This window comes from Buteo buteo, chromosome 6 (genome assembly GCF_964188355.1).
Source record: "Buteo buteo chromosome 6, bButBut1.hap1.1, whole genome shotgun sequence".
Lineage (NCBI taxonomy): Eukaryota > Metazoa > Chordata > Aves > Accipitriformes > Accipitridae > Buteo > Buteo buteo.
Window position 1 is genome coordinate 49,742,455 of NC_134176.1, and position 11,420 is coordinate 49,753,874.

Consider the following 11,420-nt stretch of genomic DNA (forward strand, 5'->3'; position numbering starts at 1 on the left):
TTCTCGGTTATTAATTCTACTCTTAGGGATCACCATAACCAACACGTAAGAAAGAACAAGCCCCAGCTCGCTGGGTTGCCTTTAGTTTTACTTTTCTGCTTGCAAAGGCAGCTCTTGCTGCAGCCAACAGGAGCATTCTGGGCTTTGGGTTAATCATACAGTACTCATATATTTTGTAATGAAATTATTCAGGAGACATTGACATAGAGACTTTCAGTTTTTAAAGTTCTTACTGTATTCTAGGACACTTTCATATTTTTATTAACACCATTCTCTGTTTGCTTTTAGGCAAAATGAGACGAACCAAAAGCCTGTGCAAACTAGAACAACAATTGCAACAGCACACAGTTACATGATATATACCTGGCATTACATTGCAGGTATGTCAAGATTAAAAGTACTAACATAGAGGTCCTAATTAACACATGCACACTGTTTTCACAACCAGCAGCTTTTGAAATATGAATTCACTGGATCAAACTCTCTCAAATCTTGTTTCTTCTGTACTCCAACTGTATGTGGAAGACACATCTGCAATTTGTTTTCTACAATTATTCACTTTGTTTTAATATGTAGTATGCCTATTCTCTCCAGAGAAGTTTGCATGCAGATCATCATCTAAGATTCTATTTTTCTAGGCACTGATTGATTACTTTTGGCTGGTGTTTGGACAAAGAGCAATTGAAAGGGAAGAACAAGAGTTACATCACCGTGGGTTTTGTTCCGAGGAGGGTACCACATGCTTTAAGCTTGGTGATGCAAACCAAAAAACAATGCACAAGCATACAAGAGGACACAGAAACAGCCTGAACAAAAATAGCATAGGGACTGCAGGTACCAAAATGTTTGTGCATGTATCTGGGGGCTGGTTTTGTATTTCTGCAAAGCAAACTTTATTTTAAAATATTCTGCAGCGGAAGAAGACCAGTTAGGATCTTTAGCACTTGAGAAAATAATCACTTGCTTCCTACTTACTTGCTCATTTTTTCCCCTCCAAAGCATCATAAACTTGTTTTGGAAAATTTTTTTAGCTGGAAAATTATTACAGGAACAGCCAGAAACAAGCAATAATTATAGTAATGCATTACAAAATAAGGTACTGTTGGAACCAGAAAAGCAGCAAAGCAACCTGCTTGTGGCTTATTTCCTGGGTGAGAGAAAGAGCTCAGGGTGTGACTGGGAAGAGGAGGTTTATGCCATGGAAATGTAGTAATCACCACCCATGAATAAGGAGGTGTTGACTAATGGGAAGTAAAGTTTTGGGGTGCAGATGGCTAACAGGGGACCTAGTTTCATTCTCTGCGTCCTGCCTATGACTCTGAGGAGGGCTCTCTGTCTTTTTTACCCTATCTGGCTGTGCATTTGGCGTTAGTCAGGATTAAATCAACTGCATGTACAGTGCTGATGACTACCTTGCTGTAACTATGCCTATGAACGTTCCTTTGCATTTAAGAACAAGACCCAGGATTCTGGTCAGATTCCAAGTGACTGTGTTGTTCCTCCTTAAATTCTCACGTATATTTATCTGACATAAACAACTGTCAAAAAAAATATGCTTTCAATCAATTGCTGTATTGTAGTGACAGACAAATTTTTCCTTAAATGTAGCCTGCAGTGAGAGTCAATTGATGATGATGGACTGCTAAATAAATAGCAGTTGTTGCCCATTATAAGTACCCATAGAATAAACATTGACTAGATATTGCTGTGTAAAATTGGTGGATGGAGAAGGTGAAATTGATGTGTTTTGTAATTTACTTGGTAGTTTTAAAGTTGAGATGTAAATTGTACAGTATATCTGATACAAAAGCCAAACATTTGTTTCATGCCACTCAAAAGATAACAGCAAAATCATGTGAATCATTAGCTATCAGATATGACGGGTACTGAAATAAAGTTTGTGTCTCTTAAAGAGGCAAAACTGGTGGTGCTTAGAACATAGTGATCAGGAAATAAAAAATAAAATGTTGCTAGAATGGAAAGTAAACCTAACAGAAAAGTGAACTTCACTATTAGAAGCTACTGTGTTAATTAAGTTTCTGTTGAATAATGCTGGACTGGTAGCTTGGAATATGAAGGCCTTTTTAATTAAGAAAAAAAAAATCACACTCACTTGAAAAGTACTTTAGAAATGGCATTAGATGAGTTGTCTTGTATTCTTTAAGTAGAACAGATAAATAGTTTGATTCCTGGTATTTGAAAGAGTACATGTTGCCACGTTTTCCTCTCTTCCTTGTTAGAGTGTCATATCTTGCTCACTCAAGAACAAGATATTACACTGGATGGTCCTCTAGCCTGATTCCTTAAAAACTGCCAATTTTTATATCCCCTTCAGATTTTTTTTTGAAAGCCCACGTATGTTTGAATCATAGGTATCTTTACTAGTTCATGTTTTGGGTGGGTTGTTACCAATATGTAACACGATTGCTCTGCCTTTAGTGGATGCTAATTAAGGGGAAAAACATTTAAAACACATGCAGAAGCTAAGATTTTCCCAGTTTGGTGTAATTTCCCATTCTCAGTTTAAGAGAATGCTGGTTACAATCTGATGTGGTGTAGTAACTATTGGCTGGATCTGCATTCAGATGAAATTGTTACTAACAGTCTACAGAGCCTTCCTTAGTTTCTCTCTCTCTCTTACCCCATGTGATCTGCTGTTTCAGTCTCTTTGTGACTCCCTGAGATTAAGCTTCTCACTAATTATATCAGGGCATTCCCCAGTTGATATGGGAGGCTGGAACTGGGAAATGTCCTCTGTGGGACAGGAGTGGAAAATCTCCCACAGTGAGCTCCAGGAGTTTCAAAGCATAGGTTTTTTTCTTTGGCAAGGATTTCCTCATACTGAGGAGTACAGGAGGAATATTTTTACTGGATTTACATTTTAAAGAGCTCAGAAATTGTCTAAAAATTATCTGTAGCTGAGATATTAAAGTAGCGTTTGAATTTGAAAGGGTCTCTGCTGCTCTGCCCAGCAGTGGTGCCTCAGAGTGAAATTGGTGTTTGGAGGAGAAAATCACAGCAGAATTTTCTAAGCTTGACATGGAGATGGTTGGGTGCAGGCAGAGCAGATTTAGCCCTTTAACAAGAGGCTGTACTATACTCAAGCAGGAGGGAGAGAAGAGGTTTGTTGGTGAGAGATGCTCCAAAGGATGAAAGTGGTGTCCGTTCAATTCTGTCTTGCCAGCACTGAGGTTCTAGAGGATGCAGCCAGTTTGGCTGGTGTAGGTTGTTTTGCTCAAATGTGACCTTGGTAAATAATCAGGAAATTCCAGGGGAAATGGTGGGGCGCTTGGGGTGGTGGTTTTTTTTCTCTCTCCTTGCCCTAGGTCATCTGCGAAAATGCTCATCTCAATAGCTTAACACACAGTGCTCGCTCTCCCTGTTGCTTTTTTGCTGGCTTCCCCAGAGCCACTGTCTTTCACCTGGCACTAGATATCCCTAGGTTCCCCACTAAGTATTATAAGAAACAGTTAGATAAAACCATTTGAAATTAACTAGGAAAGGAAATAAACTGATAATTACATAGACATACAGTTTGAAGAGAACAGTATGACAGTCCCAAAATCAAACATCCAAAAAGTAGGAAATGGCAGAAGCAGGTTTGTCTGCGCTTCCATAATTTTAGCTGCTTTATACATCTGATTACAATGCATTCTCCAGTGCATGATCACATGCTTCCTCCTCTCCTCACCCTCCCAGGACCCTGGACTCACTTAGTGCATGACATAGACATTGCTTACTTAACGAGCATCTTTTCAGTGTTCTGTTTATGCCTCATTATTCTATGTTTGGCGGTTTGGGACTGTGTCTGATGACCAGAAAGCCATGTGCTTTGAGATGACTCATTCTTTTCTATAGTGCCTGAATGCTTCAAAAGCAGTAGTTTGTCTTTACAAAGGCTCCTGAGACAAGCAAATCTTATCGCCTCCAGGAGGTTTTACTACTAAAAGAAACAATTAGCTTCATTTGAGACAGTACAGTTCTATTTGTTAACACCATGTGCAGTTCTGACAAAACTGAGACAAGCAGGAGATCATGTTTTAGAATATGTAGGAGTAAACTGAACTTCATACCTTCAAAGTGTTGTGCTCTCTAACTTTACTTACAGCTGTGAACCAGTGAGAGTTCTTTTACTGCACCTGAAGCTTCAGTTCAGACACCCAGCAGTTAACATGCAGCCTTCACTTGTTTAAATAAAATAAAATATTAGTTCAAGTAACTTCTCCAGTTTCAGGTAGAAAATACATGGCAGAGAGAGGAATTCAGTTTAGCCTTCCACTGCAACCCTGACCGCATCTTTTTCTCCTGCAGCCCCTTATTCCAACACCTCCCAGTCTCTATGAGGATTATGGGTGCTACCAACATTAATCACTTTTACTTCAGAGCTTTCCTGCCTTCTCAAAGTGTTTTGTAGCATGCATGCTGAATAAGGTATTGCAAAGGAGGAAAATATATGATAATGAAATTGTGAAATACAACAGGACTGAATTATGGTTATACACTGATGAATTTCCTCATTTTGGAACCTTAACCTTGCAACCAAAAAAAGGAGATGTTCTATGGAACCTGCTTGGTTTTCAAAAAGTGTAATGAAAAAAAGCCTCCAGAAGTGCTGCCTTGTAGAGAACTATCTTGAGCTGTTATCACAGTCTTTGCATCAGTTAACAGTGATGTTTATCTGTGGTAGGCTGATGCTTACAACCAGACCATCAGTAGAGGAAAAATGAGGGTGAGTTAGATGACAGTGAGGGCCTAGCACAGAGTGACCATATTTCTGGAATACATTTGCTGTACGCCCAGTGGGACAATGCTTCTGGCAGGAGAAGAGGATATGTCTTGAGAGAAACAGTATGAGTGTGGACATGGCTGCCATTTTTATTTCTTTCAACACATAGCTGAGCTTTTCTATTGCTTCTATTCTATGCTGCAATTTCCCTCTTGCTTTCTGTCCTGTTTCCTTACTGAGTCAGCCCAGGTCTGCTTCTCTCCCTGCCAGGTCTTTCAACAGGCTTCATTTTGCAGTCCACTTGTATATGGGTCAACTCTTGTCCTCTCCTCGACTCTGACAGCTTCATTTTTCTGGGGTTTGTGTGGTTACATGGAATTTGGCAGTTTCAGGGATAGTTGTGCTGAGCCCCACGCTTGGGCATGCCGTGTGGAGGTGGAATATTTGATAACCATAGCTGCAAAGAGCCACTGGGTGTATATGAGATGCAGTTACTCTTAGAATTTTCACAGCACTCATAGGATTGGAATATGGCATGCTCCTGATGCAATAACCACTCCCATGTAAAACTGTAAAGTATGTGGGTGTTAGAAGAATTAAAAGAAAAAAGTGTCAGAAGTATGGATATTTGAATAAAACAATACATTCTTAATTTCATGTTTTGAAAAGACCAAACTATTCTGGTTGAAATTTTCCAAAACCTAAATTTACCTTAATAAAGCAGACACCCCGAAAAATTTTGTTTCAAAATTTAGCAGACCCTTCAAACATGATTTTTTAAACAGATATTGTTACATGGCTTTAGTAGGTGGAGCAACCAATAGTAGCTACTAAGTGACCAGCGCATGGAAATATGTTTCAATCTACATAAGTATGACCTGGAACCCAAGCAACAGTCTAAAATTATAGGACTGTGTGTTTTATTTCTAATTTTAGAGCCTTAAAACTTATTTATTTAAGGATTTTTTTTCCCTCACCAGAAGGCATTTCCCTGCATAGCCAGTATCTCCTTCCTTTCTTCCCCTTTGCCTGCATATAATAAAATGTTTTTCTTGATCTACAATATTGAAATGAAATCGAGCCCTATCTGGCATCCTTTCAAAAAGACAGACATGTAGGGAGGATATTTGAGCTATTAGCTAAACCTTGTATATAAAATTTTCCATTCTCTTTTAATAATGCTTTGGCATTTTCTTATGCTTTTTATTCTTCGTAAAAACATGACCTAAAAATACTTCATGAAAAACTGAGCTAGATCCTCAAATGGAGGAAGAAAAAGGAAAGGTTCTTGCAGGGCTCTGGAACATACAGGCAGAGGAAATGAGCCAGATTTCACCCTCCTTCCGTAGATTTTGTTTTAAAATGGATGGCAAAGATGAAAAAAACTTCTGCAGATTTCTTAGGATTTCTGTGAGCAGCCAACGTTTCCTCTGAATTGCCTGAGGTAATTTCAAGGGGGAGCTGTACACTTACAACAAAAAAAGTGAAATACACAGTAGTGCTCGTAGTGCTAGTGCTCTGGTATCTGTTGCACAGTTATTTGTATATATGTGTTCTCCAGTCTTGGGACTCACTGGAAAGATATTATATTCTGCTCTTTCTCCCCTTCATTTTTCTTTCCCTTCTCTTCTTCTCATACATTTCTCCTTTTTTATTTTCTCTCTCTCTTCCACAACTCTTTGCTTCCTCTCTACAACTCATTTTTATTATTCACATTGAACCATAGATTAGGTTGCAGAGTTTATATGCCATTACTTGCAAGCCAAAAGACTGCCTCTTTGTTAAAAAGAAAAAAAAAGAAAAAAAAGAGAGACACACACCCCCAACTCTCCGTCATGTAAAGATTCCATGTAGAGCTCTTGAAGGATTTATATTCTCTTCCATCACATTCACAGAGAGGCACATGCCAAATCTGTTTTCACATCCATGAAGGAAAAGTTGAACTTGTTTCGAAGAAAAAAAAATTAACAATGCTACATTTGTATTTTCACAGCTGACGACCACACACTTCACGGTGAGTATGTTAGGATCTGCCTTTCCAGGTATGGGTGCACAGTGATAAAACTTCAAGGAAATTCATAACATCAAATGCTGTGTGAGAAAAGGACAAAGAGACTCTTTCTAATACTCTCCCTCTTCCAATGTCTCTGCAAAGGAAAATCAATTGCAATCTGTAGTCTGCTTTCTGAGACTAAGAAACTTGGAATATTTCCTCTGTAAATCAACACTGCAATTGGAGGTTAATGAAGCCCATAGGCCCTCTTTTTCTAAGCCCAATGGTCTTGGTCAAATGCTGCTGAAGGCAATTTTCTCACAACAGTTGTGACTGACTTTTCATTCAGATACCTAGTATTTGCATGAATGCTTGAACATTCATGATGATAATTATTCAGAACTTCATGATAAGAACAAGTTTAGGGTCAAAATTCTTTGCTTCTGAATGCACATTTATGCAATCATACTAAATTTGAGATTTGAAGGGCAAATTTAGAAACCTTGGATAACTGCAGAGTAACAAACTGTTCAAGATTCATTGTACTTTCTTGATTTCTGCAGATACCAAATCACTGCTGCTACCTTTTTCCATGTCAAGGAGTTGAGAAGAAAAAACCAAACAAACCCAAGAACAAAAACCAGTATTTGGTGTTCTACATTCATACAAGGTATTGTGCTGTTATCACTAAATGTTCTTTTGTGGTTAACACTTGTGATCAACCTCATGTAGCAAGTCATCAGTTTATGATGTGCTGCACAAACATTGTAGGAAAAGATGTTTCCTCATCCCCAAAAGGTGTACTACACAATAAGAGACAAAGCATTACTAAAGCCAGGAGAAAAAATCAAATAGTGGTTAAGTTAGTTGTCAGCATGAAGAGTATTACAATTCTATGACTTCATTCAGTAATGAGGTTGTAAATCATAGATACGACAGTGGAAAAAATTTCAGTGTTATTTTTAGATAATGCATGTTCAGTAAGGCAGGATGAGTACTCTGTGTAAGCTGAGGGCTCACATAAAAAGCTGTTGATAAACTGCAGAAATTCTAGAGCAAGGCATGGCAGCAAAATGATTATGGTCTGGAAAGACTGACTTGGGAGGAAAATGTGAAATGATAACTCAGAGGGAATTGTGATAACAGTCTGCAAAAGCTGAAGCATGTGAATGCCAAAGAAGGAGAGGAATTTACCGTAGTGCAAAGGAAGTACTACCAGAATTACTAAGCTGAAAAATTTGGAGGAAGTATAGCTATGAGACTGCAAAATGCTTTAAAGTAGACTTAAAAAATAAGACTGGACAAATGTCAAAAAATATAGTGCAGGAACCATCCTGAACGTTGCAACTGGGTAATCTACTGTTATATCCCAGCCTTATAGACTTCCTTCTGCCACAATGTTTTTCTGCCAGTAACCTCAACATTCGTGTGAAGCCAGTATGCTGCATTTCTGACTGTCATATTAACTGATTATGAAGAGTGCTATGATAGGCTGTGTAAAAAAGGTAAAGGCCTAATGGGTGACCTACTTCAAATCATCTACCCAATTACCTGGAGAAATCTCTGCAATGATAATGAGACATACGAATTTGAAACCAAAGAACAAGGGAAGAAGGTAGGGAGAGACTTCAAGGCTTAATATTTGCTCACCAAGAGCATAAATCAGATAAATAAAGTATACAACAAAACACAAAGGAATATGATCAGTGGACAGAAAGACAGCAAAGGGAATCATGTAGATGAAAACAGGGAACAGTATAGGTACTGAAGGAACTACACCTCATCTCAGAGACTGGGTGTGGTCAGTGGGAAACCAAATATTTATATACTAATGCTGTGGCCTGGTAACACAACAGAGGAAGTTGAGATGGTAGGGGAAACGAAAGCAGACGGGGTGGGCATAAGAGGAACATGGCAGAATAAGAATCATGACAGGACTGTAGGTACTGAGAGATATGCCATATACAAACCCACTGTTTATACATTTAGCTGGTGTTAAGGCAGATGGATAATGCAACACACTCAGGATATGATCAGACATAAACAAAAACCAAACAAAGAAGAGGTAGCGTGGCTTAAGGAGAATAGGTTTGCATCAAAAGGAAATCTAGTTAAGAATAGTAAAATAAGTTATCATAGGACAGTACTGAAACCTGTATAGATGTTTTCAGATTTCTAATGGTGTTAGGAAATACTTTTGGAATTGTGTGACTGTGAGATTTTTAGCTTTCTTGATAAGAGTTAGAAAAGAAAAGCCACTTACAGTGATGAACCTTAGACATTCCTAGATTTGAGAGTTAATATATTTCTTCATGGATTGTTCCCTGAATTAGGAAGAGTTGATGTTATTTAGCTTGGTTTGGGTGCGTAATAAAACATGCTACTAAGATGATACAGAGGAGTTGGCCACAGAAAGTACTTGTGACTTGAATGATGGTGGCTTGATCCGCTATAAATTAAGGGAAGGATAACCAAAAGCAGATCTGTGAATAAGGCCTTCAGCTTCAAGAGAGAAAAGCAAATAATTTTCTTGTATAAAGGATGGGGATTAATTAGTCAAGTTACTTGAGCAGGAAAGCTGAGAAGCTTGCATGTAGGCAGTGCTGACGCTTAATTAGAATGTTATGGAACTATCAAGAATTCCTATCTCACGCAAAGAAAAATTTATTCAAGGCACTCTGTGCCTAAATAGATAATAGGTACCTCCAGAGCGGTATTACCATAAGTAGAGAGCTGGGAATGGGTGGAAAAATGGTCTGCTTACCAAAAATACCCCATGATTTGGACGTGAAGTATATGACTACAGCAAGAATGAACAAAAACCTAGTTCAGACAGACCTTGTTAAAAACATAAAAAATAGATTTTGAGAGGCCCTTTAGCCATATAAACTGAAAAGTTTATAAGGAAAAATGTTCAATGAAGTGAGGATGTGATCAGGAGTAAAAATGTTTGTCTACTATGATTCAAAACCTAAATCCATGTCAACCTCTTTCCCAGGTTTCCAAGTTAGCTAGCATGCAAAAATTTGTGGGGCCTAGTTGCATCTATTTATTATACAATAATCAGATTAACATTGAAGAAAAGCAAATGTTTCATTAATACTTACAGAGGAAGGGATATATCTGCATATCTGTAGGTACATTAGTTCAACCTGAAAGAGAAGGAAGACTTCAGAGCAAATTTGAAGGACAGGATTACTCAACCATTGAAACAAGGCTGCATTCAAACAATGATTTTGCAAACAGAAGGTTGTGCCACTCAAATCTTTTATGTCTCTCTCTAGAAAATGAGGGAATTATTTGGCAGTGGGGAAAATCTTATTTATTTGAATTAAATGCATCTTATATAGGGCCACATTAGAAATTATCAGTTAAGAAGGGAATGAGTGCAAGAATCGTAAAGTGGAGAAGGAGTTGGTAAAGAAGAGAGGTAAAGAAGCACTTAGGGAGTGGAGGGTTTGACTGATGATGACAAAGATGATGATCCATTGTCATGACATGGTAGAACTGGATCATCACACAGGCAGGTTTGAATGCATTGAGGACTGGAGTAATAGAAATGAGATTAAATTCAGGAGTACAGTAGAGAAAAGCACTTAATGGAGAGACTAATCACAAAATTGTTCTGAATTGTGACTACAACTACTAAGCAGCTTAGAAAGGAGGTGGGTTTGGGTGAGAGAATGGACATCAGTTGCCAACACCCATGGGAAAAGGCTAATGTCCTGAGAGCTATCAGTCAAAGTATTTCTAGTAGAGGTGGTAGGTATGTGAACAACTGATTGAAGCTGGAAGAGGTGCAAAGAAGGGCAAGTAGGATGCTTAAGGCAATGGAGACACTCAAGAGAAATTTGCATTTTTTGGCTTAGAAAGGCAACTAGAAAAAGTGATATTGCTCTCTGCACGTGAACAAGGAGGATAACCACTACCAAGAGATGACATCTTAAACCAAAGAATACAAGATCAAACAGATAGAGGTGCTGTGACTGTATGGAGTCTGAAAATGAGAGCAAGAAGGCTCTGGAGGAGCTCTCCATTAGAAATAGTCCATAGTATTCAGGGGACTTTTAAGATAGAGATCAGAATAACATGAAAAGTCACTTTTGTGACTAGGTGACTGTTTGAACAGGGAATTGCTTTAGGTAAGCTTGGAAAATCTTTCCAAACTTACATTCTAAATGTGTGTTCAGTCATTGTGAACAGTTAGTCCCTGGTTCCTCTCTCTAGCTCCCTTAGTCTGCAGTGCAGGAACTATTTAGCTCTTCCATATAAACACACTTTTCGGTAAATGTTTCCCAAGACTCATCCTTCTGAACACAGCAGTGAATTTAATCACAAGTTGAGTGGGTTAAGTAGCATTTCCAGTAGTAGCCAAGGATAAAAACCTATTGTTTTTTCACATCCATCACTTCTATGGAAAAGCCTGCAGGTAAAAAACCCTTTCATTTTAATTTATTTAGGAGGTAAGATTAAAAGGTTAAAATGGCCTGTCATCATTTCAGATGGAATAAACCACCAATATACTGGCTCCTCGGAGAACTGCTGGCCTGCTGTATCTGAGGAACTGCACAGGTGAAAGTTTGAGAAAGGGGAGGTGACCTGAAAATGTCATCCTGCTGAGCTTATTTAAATTACAAGCAAAAAATGTCCATTCTCAGACATTAACTAGGTATTTAATTTTATAGTACTCCACTGTTGCTC

General features: G+C 38.3%; 1 long non-coding RNA gene across 1 annotated transcript; it reads left to right on the plus strand.

Moving 5' to 3' along the window:
- Nucleotides 1-288: 288 nt before the first annotated feature.
- Nucleotides 289-7,383, plus strand: LOC142032468 (uncharacterized). Its single transcript, XR_012650838.1, has 3 exons — nucleotides 289-380; nucleotides 639-834; nucleotides 7,283-7,383. It is a non-coding gene; the product is annotated as an uncharacterized LOC142032468 (long non-coding RNA).
- Nucleotides 7,384-11,420: the final 4,037 nt, after the last annotated feature.